We start from the raw sequence: 15,834 nt of genomic DNA, 5'->3' as shown, positions 1-15,834 counted from the left end.
AGTTCAAAATCTTCTTTTCTTCTCAAGTATCTGAATATCCTCTTTATTGCAACAACATATGACTCTTTCGGTTCCTACTGAAATATGTTTGCAAGAAAAATAACATGCATGATATATGGTCTTGTAGAAGTCAAATATAACAATCCTCCAATCATTTATTTGTACTTGCTTGCATTAGTCTTAGAAGATTTATCATCATTAGTCAACTTGCATCCGATAGTCATGGGAGTACATACCAATTTGGAATTCTCCGATCCAAACTTCTTCAACAATTCTCTAACATACTTTGACTAAGAAATAAAATTGCTTTTACTATTCTAATTCACTTGCAATCAAAGAAAGAAATTTAACTCGCAAATCATAGACATTTCAAATTCCTTCTGCATTTCACTAACAAATTCCTTGCACATATCATCATTACCTCCAAAGCTTATATAATCCACATATACAATAAAAATTAAGATATTACTTGATTCAACTCTAAAACAAAGACTTAGGTCAGTAGACCCTTTTTGAAGTCCTTGATTCATTAGATACTTATCTAACCTTCCATACCAGGCTCTAGGTGCTTGCTTCAATCCATACAATGCCTTCTTCAATTTGTAAACAACATTAGGATCATCTGATAACTTGAATCCTTTTGGTTGTTTAATATAGACTGCCTCTTTCAATTCTCCATTCAAAAATGCTTTCACATCCATTTGATAGACTTTGAAATCCTTATATGCTGCAAAAGCCAAAAACATCTTGATAGCCTCCATTCTAGAAACATGAGCATAAGTTTCTTCAAAATCAATTCCTTCAACCTATGTGTAGCCTTTGGATACCAATATTGCTTTGTTTCTTATAAATCTGACCATCTTCATCTAGTTTATTTTGAAACACTTGTTGGGACTCATTAAAATTGAGTCAAGTTTTGAGGCCCAATTCCAATTTTGCTTTGCATTTCCAAATAAGTCAGTTTGAATGGCCTAGTTTGTGAGAGGTCAAAATGGAGCCGGTTGATTTTCAGAGGGTAAGGATTTAAAGAAATGTCCTACACCTTTCATTTGGCCTATGCAGTGATGTGCAACTTTCAGAATTCAGTTTGGAGAAGTTTACTAGGTACTCATTTTGAGGGGCGAGTTGAAAGTGCATTTTAGGCACAAATGCAGTTTTTATTGAGTAGCCTACTTTGAGTGATTATATCTTTTTCTCTGTTGATTGTCATGAATAAATTAAAAATGGATTCAATTATATGCATAAATGTGAGTCATCTTGCAAATTTTCAAGCCCTAATGAATCCATTTGCTCACTTTTTAGAGCCAAATCCGTTTGCAGTTTGTGTGGTTTGACTAGTCCCTGTTTTGACAGCTAGTCGGAGCCCTGTTTCGCATAAGTGTAAAAGTTGCCTCAGTGAGTGTTATGACACAATATTTCTTCCGAGTTAATTTTGATATAAATGAAAAGCTATGTTTCAATTTTCAAGCCTCTGTCAATCCGTTTGATCGGTTTTCAAAAGGGTTCATTTAGCCATCGTTTTCAGATCTCCATACTTTCAGTGCTATATCAGTTTAAGTAGCTATTTTTATGAGCGTGCCATTTGCATCCAGTTAGGATTTTGGTCAAAATGAGAATTCAAAGATTTAGTATGTACTTAAAGGTACATGTGTTTCAAATTTGAGGGCCTACGAAGGTCGTTTGGTATTTTTGAGAAAGGCATCATGTGTTGCCAGAACATTGACTTCATCAGGTCCGCAGTGTCGACAAAGCCAGTTAGCCATTTTTGTTAATTAATATCTCTTCACTCGGGACTCATTTTGAGAAACCGTTTGGTAGAGTTCATCCTTGTACTTCAGAGTACACGCCTGTCAGATGGCGAGGTCCAGAAGGTGATTTCACTGGCTTGAAAAATACGTCTTCGCGATTAAATGCGAAAACGTGGCGCAAGTGCCTGAAAGTCGTAGAATGCAGATTAATGATCCGAAAATGATGCCAATCATTTCCAAAGGTATGTTTGAGGTTTGTGAAGCTTTTCAAAGGTCAGTTGAATGAAAACAAAAAATTTTTTAGTCGGACCCACTTTGGGGCCTGACCTGACTTGTAGTTTCCCAAGGTTTTTGAATCAAGAGTTAAATTGATATCTTAAACTATATGTTTATATGAGTTAAGTATAAAGTAAAACCAGAAGGGAGGAAGCTATTGTGACAAAATGTCGAGCATGCTGACTATTTCCTTTACAATTGAGGATAAATTTGGCCTCACACAAGAGCACTACATTCTTAAAATTGGTGGAGGACCTGAAACCCAATCTCCCTGGAAGAGGATAACTTTGAAGCATCTGTCTTAAAATATGGGAAAGAGGATCCAATTATAATGGTTACAACTTATGATTATCCATCAACAGATTCAGCTGGAATCGTGGTGCATGGGGCAAGGCGATCCCTTCTTGTTGATGATTTGCCATTTGGAAGCTATGAAAAGAGCACAGAGCAGGCAGTGGGAACTGCAATCAAGATATTGAAGGAGCATGGCTATGGAGTATTATAAACCAAATTGGAGATCTATTGCTGAGACCCATGAACCTTGTTTATGTTCTCCCTTTGCGCGGTTCTTCAGCACTTAGAACTTTTTAACCCAATGCAATGTGGCAAGTCTATGCCCTAGCTCCACCACTTTGCCAACATCCTCCATGTGCGTGGCACGGTGAAAGACACTATTGAAATTCTCAAGCGATGCAACTAGCAGGTATAGGGTTATCTTCCCCTCTGCATGGCATGAGTTAGGAGGATGAAATTTGTACCAATTTAAACCCATCTCCTCCTTCCCTATTGCAACATGGTGTTTGAATGCTTGCGGAAGTTAATACTCACATGGTAATGAAGATCTGCAGAAAATTGCAATGAAATTGTTTTTGGCAGGTGGAGGTCCAACCTCTACAACCTTCCCAGCAAGCTCCTCACATGCTCTCCCTTTGGTAGCAGCTACAACAGCAACAAACTCCAATTAATGCATTTGGCAGGTTGAATGCCCATCTCCAATGGCACGTGATGACTGGTGGAGGGCGTTGATAGTTTCAAGCAAATGCAAACAAAATGTTGGTATCATTCTCCCCACAACATCCACATCTCCAGTGCTCGCGTGGTGTGTTGGAAAGTTTGCAGAGTAGGTTAACGTGACATGGAGATAAGGGAGCAGTGAGTTAAAATCATTAAGCAAATGAAACATAGCAATAGAAACCCCCTCTGTGTGGTTGTTTGGAGGCCATATTAAACATGTAGCAAATGCATTTGGCAGGTGTAAAGCTAATGTTCACGACCTTGCCAGCATTTCCCCTACCCTGCATGGTGTTTGGGCATCAAAATTTTAATCAAATGCAAAAAAATCGTCATTAAAACCTACGAGGAAAGCTTCAAAAATGAAGTTATAGGCAAAGTCTTTTGTCCCACATTCACTATGGAGAGGAATGTTTTGATGTTTAAATACAAATGTCCACCCATCTAATATGTCAAAGCCTCAAGGGTTTTGACAGATGGTGCCTGATGGGCGCCTAAGGTGGACCCCACGCGCGTGGGCACGCATCCCAAGGTGACCAAGAGGTGACATATGGCAACAGGTGGACCCCACACAAGCATGCTTCTTGAGGCAAGAGGGCAAATTTTGCAGAGAAAGGCCGACTTAACTAGCGAGCAGGTTTGGAGAGGATTGACGGTCGACGTGACTTCGCGAAGGCGAGATGCACGAAGGATAAGGGTTGTGAAATGGCGAAAAGCTCAGGGCGAAAATGCAGGAGTTAAAGATCGTGCAAGTCCGGGATGATCGACAGTGCGTGTGGTTTCATGAGGTGAAGTTGCACGCTAGTTACCATCTGTGAAATGGTGAAAGCCAGGTGGCGATGACATGGCAGGTCCAGTCAGCGGTCCAGCAGGCGGGCCCCATCCTAGTGGCGGTTATGTGGCACACATGTGGCGTACAGGTGGACAGACAAGCAAGCAGACACATGGCGGTGATGAGGTGTCACTTGAGGTGGTGTCCAGTAGACCCTGTGAACCAATCAGAGACCGCCACGTGGCAAAAGCGTCAGAGCACAAAAGGGCCAAAAATCAAAATTAAATGCATATTAAACATATAGTTCAGACTATATAAAAAAATGGAAAATTTAAATGATGTGCACACATGAGGAATTAATTCTCTTAGGGCTCAATTTTTGGCCAAAATATGAAGTATTATATGTTTGCAAAAAGCTCTCAAAGTGAGGAATCCAATTATGTAGTCAATTTTGGCAAAGATTAGATATTTTGGGAGAAGTTTCCACGGGAGTGAAATTCAGTTGGAGAAAGGGGACACTTGGCTTGTTTTGATGAAACCTAATTTGTTCCCTCTTCTTTCTTATTCCAATTTTCTTCTCATTGTAAGGGTTCCAGAAATTTGGAAAAAAGCTCCAGATTTGATGGCTTCCATTTCTGAGTTCTCTTCAATATTGTATAGGGAAGGGTTTTTCTCTTGAGTAATAGAGTTCTTTCTTGCTATAGATGTTTTGTTGTAGGTTCTTGTGTATGTAAGGCATGCATAACTTCACACAGAATTCATCTCTGTATGTATTTCTTGTTGTTACAAATTGAAGGCCTTGAGGAGGTTTGAAGTTTGTCAATTTCAAGGAGGTTGTTGTGATTGTTCTAGGTATTCTTCAAGGAGGAATTTAAATTCTGTAATACATCATAGATAATGGGATATACATTTTTGTAGATCTGATGGTTTTGTGAATGAGCTAGGTAATGCATTTTTGCAAGGCATAATGCAGGGATATTAATAATGAAGATGGGTTTGTAGTATATGCTATCATTTACAGTTTGATATATGACTCTGTTGCCCTTAGATAAGGCACTGGTCTCACAAGTTTTGGGGATGTTCTCAGAGCAATATATTTTAAAAGATAAATCTATTTCCCTTTATGTTTAGGGGTTTGTGTTCCATTCTTTCCAAGCTCTATTTCATCTTATTGTTTGTATAGATCTAGCCAATCTGTAGTGTTTCCTAACCTGTTGAGCTTGTGAAATGATCTATCTGCTTATATTTGATGCAGTTGTGTGTTTGTAATTGTTGTATTCAAAGCATCAAAGGGTGTCCCCCCCTAGGTCTAGCAGAACCTGAAGTGCAGGAGGATCAATTAGGGTCCTATGTTATGTTGTCCAAGCCTTGATGTGTTTTGTAGACTGAAATTGGCCATTTCATAGAAGGATTGCAGGTGTTCTTGGGTTATCACTTTTGGTGAACAACAACACTCACTTTGTTCTAATAGCATTCTTATCTATTGGCTTAGATTGTAGTTCTTAAGTTTGATTTTTCTCAATTTGATCTATCTCTTCCTTCATTGCTTTCATCCAATTTTGATCTCTGTAGGCTTCTTCAACTGTTTTAGGTTTTGACTCAGAAAGTAAACACAAAAGAAATTTCTCTTAAGAAACTTTTCTTCTTGTAATGACTCCTTTTTTTTTATCTCCTATGATTTGATTCTCATAATGATTTCTTTGCACATACCTTGGGGTTTTTGATACAGTTTTTGAAGCAACCTGAGTTTCTTTAAGCTTTTCTTCATCTCTGTTCTTCTCTTCTCCTTCTTTATATTCATATCCTACTTGAATAATAGATTCCTTTGAAATGTTCTCATCAACCTTCACATTTTTCACTTTCAACAATTTTATTCAACCTCTTGTTATAACATCTATAAGCTTTGCTATTTGTAGAATAACTAAGAAATATAACTTCATGTGCTCTGCTATCAAACTTTCCAAGGCTTCCTTCATCTCTCTAGATGTAGAATTTTCTTCCAAAAACTTTGAAATACTTCACAGATGCGATCCTTATTGTTGGAATCAAGGATCACTAAGAGGGGGGGGGTGAATCAGTGCTCTACCGACAAACAAATTTTCTAACTTAATCTCAAACCACTGGAAGCATATGCAAGAAAGTAAGATGCAAAAACACAAGATAATAAACCACAAAATCATAACACCAAGATTTTTACGTGAAACCCAAATGGGAAAAACCATGTTGGGATTTGAACCCACAATATTATTCTACTATGGCCAGTAGCAAAACAATATTACAATAGGGGAATGCACTTTGCATTTAGGCACACTTCCTAGAGCTTACAACTCAATTACAATAAGGGATACAACCTTGGAAGGCTCACTACCTTACAAATCATTTACAATGATGAATTACAATAATTTAACTCCAAAATAGCATCAAACAATGCTTCGATGAGTTCTCGTTAAGTGCAAAACTTTGACTGTATCTTCTTTGCAACTCTGCTCTATTTTCAGTCTCAGTTAGCTACTGGATGAAGAATGCACACGTGAAACTATGCCAAAAATATTTCTTGATTAGTACTTGCTCATAACACACTCTATCATCCATCAAAAAGATCTTTTGCATTGGTCTTATATATCCGCAACCACAAACAAAACATTTATCAAGTCGACCAGACAATGTAAAGTGTAATAGTGAGTTATCTTGAACCGGATCATCAAAACACATGCGGATCACCCAAATGATGATAAAATGATTTCTATAAGTTGACTCTATCATCCCATGCACGAATCTCACCACCACAATCCCCAAAAAGTTTCTAGACCAAAACTACTTTGCTTATCCTGAATTACCAGAGCTCGATTACCAATTATCGGACCACTTCTCCAAAAACTATAGCTACCAAATAGGATTCTCATGAAGAGTTTCCATCAATGACAACCCTAAACCATTAATCAAGCAATGATATACATTACACTGGATCAGAATTTCTAAGGCTCCCTCTTAGACCAAAATCTCAAAAACCTGTATCAATCCAAAAACTTGCATCCTTTTGTATATTTTTCACTCTAGTCTCCCCCTTTGACAACAATGCAAAAGATCGGGTGTTCCTCTAAAACTTATATATAGGAGTGTATACCGAATATACTATACATACTTGAAGATATCTATAAAAATGATCTTCAAAAATCCTAAGTGTGTGTTCCACCCACTCTTCAAGTTATCCAAAAAAACTGTGATGAAGGCATTGAAAATGTAGGCATATTTCTACATCCTTCAATTCAGACGGAATAGGTTGAGCCATTATCTTCAAACAATCAACTTTGTTGCTCAACATGGTGTCCATCCGGGGAGCAATTAGGTTCCTGAGTTCACCAATTCTCCTCAAAATTCTGTCTTTATCTATATTAAAGCTTGAGATTTGATCATTTAGAGCCATTACTTTCCCTTCTATGTTGTTGGTTAGGGATACATTAGAATCAAATGATTGAGATATTCCAGCTAGCTTTCCCTGACAAATATTAATCTGTTTGTCTATAACAATTGTGAATTTGAGAAAAATAAGACAAGATTTATATATCTTACCATCTCCAGTCAATGCCTTTGAGATATTTTGTAGACCATTGTTTAATCTCACTTTGTCATCCTCTATCATCTTCCAGAATGTCCACATACGAACTTCCTTAAATCTATCTAATACCCACTTGGTGATAGACTTCTCCAATGATTCAAAATTGGTATTAAAGTTATTAATCAACTGCAATAATTTACCAGAGGGGTTAAAATTGGGATCTAGTTGCAAGTCCAGTACCACCTTTTGCAAAACATCAATAGACATCTGAAAAAGCTTTTTATCTTCATTTTCAGATTTTACCAGGTCTGGATTGGCTTGGGCCTAAACGACAGCTGCAATCATTGGCTTTTCAACTAGAGACATCTGCTCAATATCCAAAGGGCCATAATGATTAATTGAAATTTAAGGTAGGAAATTTTTCCATTTGTCCTTTGGAGTGTCAATTGCTGGAGTATCAACGATTTTCTTCCCTTTATCCACCTCTTTCTCCTTATCTTGCATCTTTGCCTCTCCGGTTCCTCTTCCTCTACATAATCCCCTTTATCTTGTGCACCAGTGTCATCATTTGGTGCAATATCATCCCTTGGAACCTCAGGAATTTCTCTAATCTTCCCTTCCACCAAAGGATTCTCACTGATCACGATATCATTACATTTGGTTGATCTACTGGATGTGTCTCAATCTGAGTTTCATCTTTCTGATCATCTGGGACACCTGCCTGTACTTTTGGATGAGAAGTGTCTTCCTTTTGAGTGGTATCATTATATAATGGGTCATTCTTTATGATCCTTTTCCACATTTCTTCAATTTTTTTCCTTACTTCTTCAACCCTGCCAATCTTTAGCCTCTTTACCCTATTTTTTCTCATGAATTCCTTCTTATTGGCTTGTTAAATGAGTCTATGTGCTTCTTCTTGAGAGATACAAGTGCAGACATTGATCAGTTCACGCTCTTTCATCTCTTTATCTGCTCTGCTAGCGGTCAACCTCCTAGCATCAAGAATGTTGTACAGGTCCTTTGGGATGCTATGTTCCAATTAAATCAAAGATTTCCTTGTAGATTATCGAATTCAAGGTATTCATCAAGCTCGATCCTAATCTTTCTTCCTCTCTTAGGTCTTCTGGTTAGAGTAGATTTAGATTTAGCCTTCTTGCTCTGCTGAGCTCCACTAGACTGAGGTGTCCTTTCTACTCTGACAAATTTCTCTTTTATTGCTTCTTCATCTATCTCAGTGTTAGATGCAACCAGAGACACAATAACATAAGTCCTCTTTGGTTTGTCCTTTTGCTTCAGAATTCCTTTGTTGGATGAGTTTTGACCTGTAGAAGGCTTCACCGGAGTGGGGGCAGACTTGGTCTCCTTAGGCTTTGCCTTGGAAGGAACCGGTTTAGCCTTAGGCTTCTTTGAATCCTCCTTAGCTTCCATTTGAGATTTCTTCTCCCTTGCTTTCTTGACCACTTCTCTAGTGAATCACATCTGCACAACCACTTCTTCAGCCATTTTGGATACCTTTCTTTTCCTTGTCAGCTAGGTAAACTTCTTATGTAGCTCCATATCTTTCTCCTTGATGGTACCAAATCTGGGCTCTTTGGGGTCCACTGGTTTTCTTAGAAGGTGTTGAGCATAGACCTCAAGTGTTTGGCCATCAACCTCATAACCCATTAGCAAAATCCAAACTATCTTGGGCTCTACTGCCTCCACATGGCATTGGTCCTTGTCGACCATGAAACAGATAGAGTTTTCATATTTTTCCACAATCCCCTTAGGGATCCTTTCCCTTTCCTTCATCCTGCCTTGGAAGGTCTTGAAGAAGCTCCACAAGGTGGCTGTCTGGTTCTCCTTGTTACCCAATCTCTATAGACCTTATTTGATTTGTGTTGCAACCGGTAAGTCATAAGCCCATTGGACTCTGCTTGTGTCAGGGATCTCATTCATGAAGTACATTGCAAGACAAACAATCAGTGAACCAAATTTAAAGAAATTCTTCTTGTTAGTTTTGATCTTCTTCAAATTAATTAGGAGATCTTCAAGAATAACTGTACACAAATCATACTATATATCTTCTTTCACCATCTGATACGTTGTATAAATTGTTGTACCAGAGACAAAATTTAGTCTGCTAGATTGGTAAAATTTTAATCCAATGATAATAGATGCAAATTTAACATCATGTTCTAGGATATCATTGATTATCATTGATCGGCTATCAAACTAAGCACCGGTTAGCTTTGTGACGGTAGGGTTTGTCACCTTCCATAGATTAGGTTTTCCACCAGTTTGATCGAGGCATGTTACTGCATGGATTGCTTGCTTGGTTATTTTGTATGGTTTGTGCATCCAGATAAACTCATCATTCACATGGCTCAAAATGTATCTCACCCACTCATCTTCATCAAACAATGAGAAGTGAACAAACTATGTAAAACCCTTCCTCTGCAACTGTGCATATTCCAACTTCATCCGTTATCCACTCAGTATACAAGGTTAGGATGTCCTTTTTCTAATTTCTTCAATTGAACAGTGAATAAATGCTCTCACATCATAAACATGCAAAAATTTGTAAGTAATAGACAAAAAAGTACTATTGGGTTCATCTTCAAAAGAAGTAAAAGGATGTCTTTTAAATTACGACCTTGCTCTCTCAGAATTCTACTACTAAGGGTGTATCAATAGAAGAAGATGCCTTTTCAAGAAATTTAGGGTTCAAATGCTTTGTTAAATACCTTTTTGTTCTTCCGGATGCACAAGAATTCCTTGTCGGATCACCTCAAGCTTTCTGATTGCCTTCAAATCTATTTCGCCTCGCTCTACAGCTTCAACTTTCGTTCACAATGTGAGAAATGACTCACATTTTTCCCTTTTTAACTTTGCAAGCCCTAATTTTAAGTTGATATAAATGCACTGATAAGGTTCAACTAGATTCTAATATTGTCATGAAGAATTTCTAATTATCATCTCCCAAGCATATGCAATCAACCTTGATCGATCACAGATGATGCAGGAGCGTCCCCGGTTCATAGCAATCTTGCATCAACCAAAAACATTTTCCTTTCTATTTTGTTTTCTATTTGCAGTTTCAGTTTTCCTTTTTGTGTGTCCCAGTTTTGGCTCACCGGATCCTGTGGAGTAGGATTCTTCTTGAAGACTTGATCATATTTCTTGCTTCCAGACATCATCGCATTTGGATCATTTTCTGGCAAGATATTGCTACCGATTTCCATGACAGTTTCCTATTACTGGTTGTTCCTTTGTTACTGATTGCCTGAACCTATTTTGGTGATCTACCAGAATCCCTTCCAAAGCTTGTGGAGCCTTGGGAGTTGATTCCAATGTTCCTTGGCATGTGGCCAATCTTTTCACATGATCTACGTTTCATCCTTTGGATTTTTCAGAGGAATCTCTTGGCGGAGGCTGACCTTGTTGTTTTACATGTTAGGTCTTGTTCTTTGGGTTTTGAATCCTTTTGGGCTGATTGGATCCTTTGGCTCGATATTTATATTTGTAATTATGCATTAGAATATAATTAATAAGATAATCAAGTAGCTAGACTGTGCATAGAATATAGATCATAAGTTTCAAGGTCCCGGTTGTGACCTATTCTACCAGTCCTGTGAGCCGGTACGTTGTAACTCGGTTGTTACCAGTTGGATGTAATCAAATTTCATGCAATAAAATAATCTATTATGCATTGCCTCCATCATATCTTTGTGTTTCCATTGTGTTTACTCTTTCTGACCGGTCCGAACTGATCTCTTTGAGGTCCCTCCTCACCGGTGACTGTTTCAAGTGGTATCAGAGTGAAGTTTCATTCCAAAGGTTGCATAACCTGAAATTTTGTTGTAGGGTGGCGGATCACGAATCTGACCTGCAACTGCAAAGGACTAGCGTGAATGATGGCACTAAGAGGAGAATGGTGGAGCACATGGGAATGTAGACCCTACTTTGATGGAGATGTTATGAGGAATAACAACCTAGTTAGAAGCTGTGGAGAGATCCCAAAGAAGAGGCCGACATATTGAAGATGTAAGTGAAGATGAAGGAGAAGCCACCCTGACAGAACAAGCAAACCTATCGACGGTTGATCAGGATGAGGAAAGGTTTTTGAGGGTTTTGAGTAGGGTGAATACTAAACCTCATTTTACCCCACTAGAATATGATGGGAAGTTAGATTCAGATGAGTTGATGGATTGGATCTCAGAGATGGAGAAGTATTTCAATTTTGAAAACACTGCAGAAGAGAGGAAGGTGAAATATGCCTGTACCCGGTTGAAAGGTCATGCATCTCTTTTCTAGGAGAATTTGCAAGTTGATAGATAGAGAAGAGGTAAAGAGAAGATTAAGACATGGGATCTAATGATTGCTAAGTTGAAATAAAAGTTTGTGCTGACGAATTATCAAGTGGATTTGTTCCGGAAGCTGTAGAATTTTAGACAAAAGGAATCTAGTGTGAAGGAGTACACCGAAGCATTTTACAAGTTGAACATCAGATCCGAACATGTTGATGATAAAGTTGAACATGTTGTAAGATATTTGAATGGATTGTGGATGTCTACACAAGATAAACATAGTATGATCAAATTGGAGAGTGTTGAAGAGGCTTACCAATATGCCCTAAAGGCAGAAGATAATTTAAACAAAAGACACGAGAAAAGACAGAGAGGTAGAGGTGGAAGGTTTAATGGAGGAAGATTTAAAGGAGGAAGAGGATATAATGAAGGAATAGGAACCAATACAGATTAGAGCAAGGATAGTGAAGTGATAAAAGAAGGTAATTCATACCGGAAGGATGATAGAAATTTCTACCAGAGGAGAGAACCAGATGTTACCAGAATGATAATTTTGGAAGAAAAGACAAGAGGACATTCAGAGGAACCTTCTATAAGTGTGGAGGAGAAGGACATCTTGCATTTAAGTGTAAGAAGAGAGAAACTATCAAAAGAGAAATAGTGGTGGAAGAAAACCCCACCGGATCAAACAATAAACTGGAAGATGGAGAACTGTTGACGATGAGGAGAAATTTGTGTCATACCAGAGGAGATGAACAACCTTTGCAGAGGAAGAATTTGTTTAAGACCAGATGTAAGGTATCCAGTAAGTGTTGTAAGTTGTTATTGATAGTGTTAGTTCAGATAATCTTGTTTCAGAAGAAATGGTGAATACGTTGAAATTGGAGAGATTGAAACACCCTAAGCCTTATTAGACAACATGGATTCAGGATGAATATAAGTTGTTAGTAAGTAAAAAATGTTTAGTGAAATTGAAAATTGGGAATTATCATGATGAAGTCTTGTGTGATATTATGCCTATAGATATTTGTCATCTTTTCTTGGGTAGACCTTGGCAGTTTGATAGACAGGCAATACATGATGGGAGCAAGAATACATACACTATTGTGGCCAATGGGATGAAGAAAACCTTGTTGCCTTTGGGGGAACCTTTGAAGAAATAAGTTTGTACGAATGCTAGAATGCTAGAATCTGTTTAGTAGATGGAAGAAAATTCATGGATGGATTGAGACATGAGAATGTGTGTTTTTCCTTAATTCCTAATAAGACTGAGAGACCGGAACCAGAAGGAAACACCCAGAAGAGATAAGAGATTTGTTGACAAAATATGAGGACATCATTTCAGATAATGTACCTAATGGATTTCCACCTGTGAGAAGTATTAGCTATTGCATGGACTTGGTTCCTGGAGCTAGTTTGCCTAACAAAGCTATATATCGGTTGACAACAACAGAGAATGAAGAACTGAATAGACAAGTGCAAGATTTGTTGAAGAAAGGTTTGATCAGGGAGAGTCTAAGCCCTTGTGCAGTACCAACAATATTAGCACCTAAGAAAAATGGAGAATGGAGAATGTGTACCGATTCTAGAGCAATAAACAAGATCACAGTGAAATACCGGTTTCCTTTGCTTAGGATGGATGACATAATGGACTGGTTGAGTGGAGAAAAATACTTTACAAAGATAGATTTGAAGAGTGGATATCATCAGATTAGGATCAGAGAAGGTGATGAGTGGAAGACAACATTTAAGACTAATTAAGGACTGTATGAATGATTGGTGATGGCTTTTGGATTGACTAATGCATCGAGTACTTTCATGAGGCGGAAGAACGAGGTATTGAAGAAATTATCGAGTAAGTTTGTTATTGTGTATTTGGATGACATTCTGATTTTCAGTAAGACAAAAGAGGAGCATTTATTGCAGTTAAGACAAGTTTTGTAGAGATTGAGAGAAGAGAAGTTGCTGATCAATATCTAGAAGTGTACTTTCATGAAGGATGAGTTACTCTATTGGGGATTTGTGATATCTGAGGATGGTTTGAAGATGGATCCTAAGAAAGTGAAAGCTATTGTTGAGTGGCCTACACCGAAAAGAATTGGAGAGGGAAGATCATTTCATGGATTGGCTAGTTTTTACCAGAAGTTTATTAGAAATTTCAGTTCAGTTTGTAACCCTATGATTGAGATCATGAGAGGAGATCAGAAGGAATTCAAGTGGACCACCAGAGCAAACAAAAGTTTTGAATTATTGAAGCAAAAAGTGACTGAGAAGCCTATGTTGGATTTACTGGATTATAATAAAGTATTTCAAGTGGATTATGTTGCAAGTGGAACAACAATAGGAGTAGTCTTGAGTTAGGAAGGGAGAGTAGTAGCTTATTTCAGTGAGAAATTGAATGATGCACAGAGGAGATATTCAGTGTATGATCATGAGTTTTATGCCATAGTTCAAGCGTTGAAGAAGTGGAGACATTACTTGTTGCCTAAGGAGTTTGTGTTGTATACAGATCATCAAGCTTTACAGAATTTGAATAGTCAGAGTAAGTTGAACCAGACACATATGAGATGGGTAGAATTATTGTAGAGTTACACCTTTGTGTTGAAGCACAGAAGTGGGAAATCTAACAAGGTTGCTGATGCATTGAGTAGGAGAAGGAATTTGCTAATAGAGATGAGAGTGATAGTATTAGGTTTTGAAGATTTGAAGACCTTGTATGATGATGACCCGAATTTTGCAGAGCCTTGGAAAGCATGTAGAGAACCGGTTATGGTAGACAAAAGCAAATGGCTGGATTATTTCATTCAGGATGGGATGTTATTAAGAGGATTTCAGTTGTGCATACCTAAGAGTTCTATGAGGGAGAATCTAATAAAGGAGAAACATAGTGGAGGACTAGTTGGACATTTTAGCATTGACAAAACAATAGCATTGGTGAGTGAGCAGTACTTTTGGTCGCAAATTCATAAGGATGTTAAGAGATATGTGCAAAGTTGTAGAGTTTGTCAAGTTGCAAAAGGTAGTAGTCAGAATGTGGGATTGTATAAACCTTTGACAGTATCAGTAAGACCTTGGGAGGATATAAGCATGGATTTTGTACTTGGGTTGCCTAAGAAACCAAGAGGGAATGATTCTATATTTGTGGTAGTGGATAGATTCTCGAAGATGGCTCATTTCATACCTTGTAAGAAGACATCAGATGTATTGCATGTAGCAGACCTTTTTTCAAGGAAGTGGTGAGATTGCATGGATTATCTAAGAGTATAGTTTTAGACAGAGACACTAAGTTTGTTGGTTATTTTTGGAGAACACTTTGGAAGAAGATGAAGATAGATTTGAAGTTCAGTTCTACTTTTCACCCACAGACTAATGGATAGACAAAAGTTGTTAACTAGAGTTTGGGAAACTTATTGAGATGTTTAGTGGGAGATAAAATCAAAAGTTGGGACTTGATCCTTGCACAAGCAAAGTTTGCATACAACAATTCAGTGAATAGGAGTACCAGAAAAACACCTTTTGAGATTATTACCAGAGTGCATCCTAGAGTTATATAAGAATTGAGAGGAATTGATAGTGAAGACCGGAGGAGTTCAGAAGCAAAAGACGTTGCAGATCACATGGTAGCATTGCATATTCAGCTTAAGAAGCATTTGGAAGAAATAAACAACAAGTATAAGGAGAAGGCAGATGAGAAGAGGAGACATAAGGAATTTGAAGTTGATGATGAAGTGATGGTATATCTGAGAAGAGATAGATTCCCGATTGGAACTTATAATGAGTTGTAGATGAAGAAGTTTGGACCTTGTAGGATCTTGAGGAAGTTCAGTTCTAGAAATGCATATGAAGTGGAGTTACCAGATAGTCTAAGTATTTCATCTATATTTAACATTACAGATCTTCATGAGTACCATGAAATAAAATTCAGTAAGGACATTGTTGTAGACTTGGAGAAACAGTTACCCCGAAAGGAACTGGATCAGATTGAAGAGATTTTGGATAGTAGGATTGGGCATAGTATTTGTAGGAGTTAGTATAAGGAATATCTTGTGAAGTGGAAGGACAAACCAGTTGAAGATTCATCTTGGATTTCTCAGGTAGAGTTAAACTACCTTGGTTTCCCTCTGACCCTAGCAAAGTGAGAGGCTCACTTTTTTCAATAACCCCAGATGTTTGATGCAGGAG

Source organism: Cryptomeria japonica, chromosome 10 (genome assembly GCF_030272615.1).
Source record: "Cryptomeria japonica chromosome 10, Sugi_1.0, whole genome shotgun sequence".
Lineage (NCBI taxonomy): Eukaryota > Viridiplantae > Streptophyta > Pinopsida > Cupressales > Cupressaceae > Cryptomeria > Cryptomeria japonica.
This window is presented reverse-complemented; position numbering follows the sequence as displayed.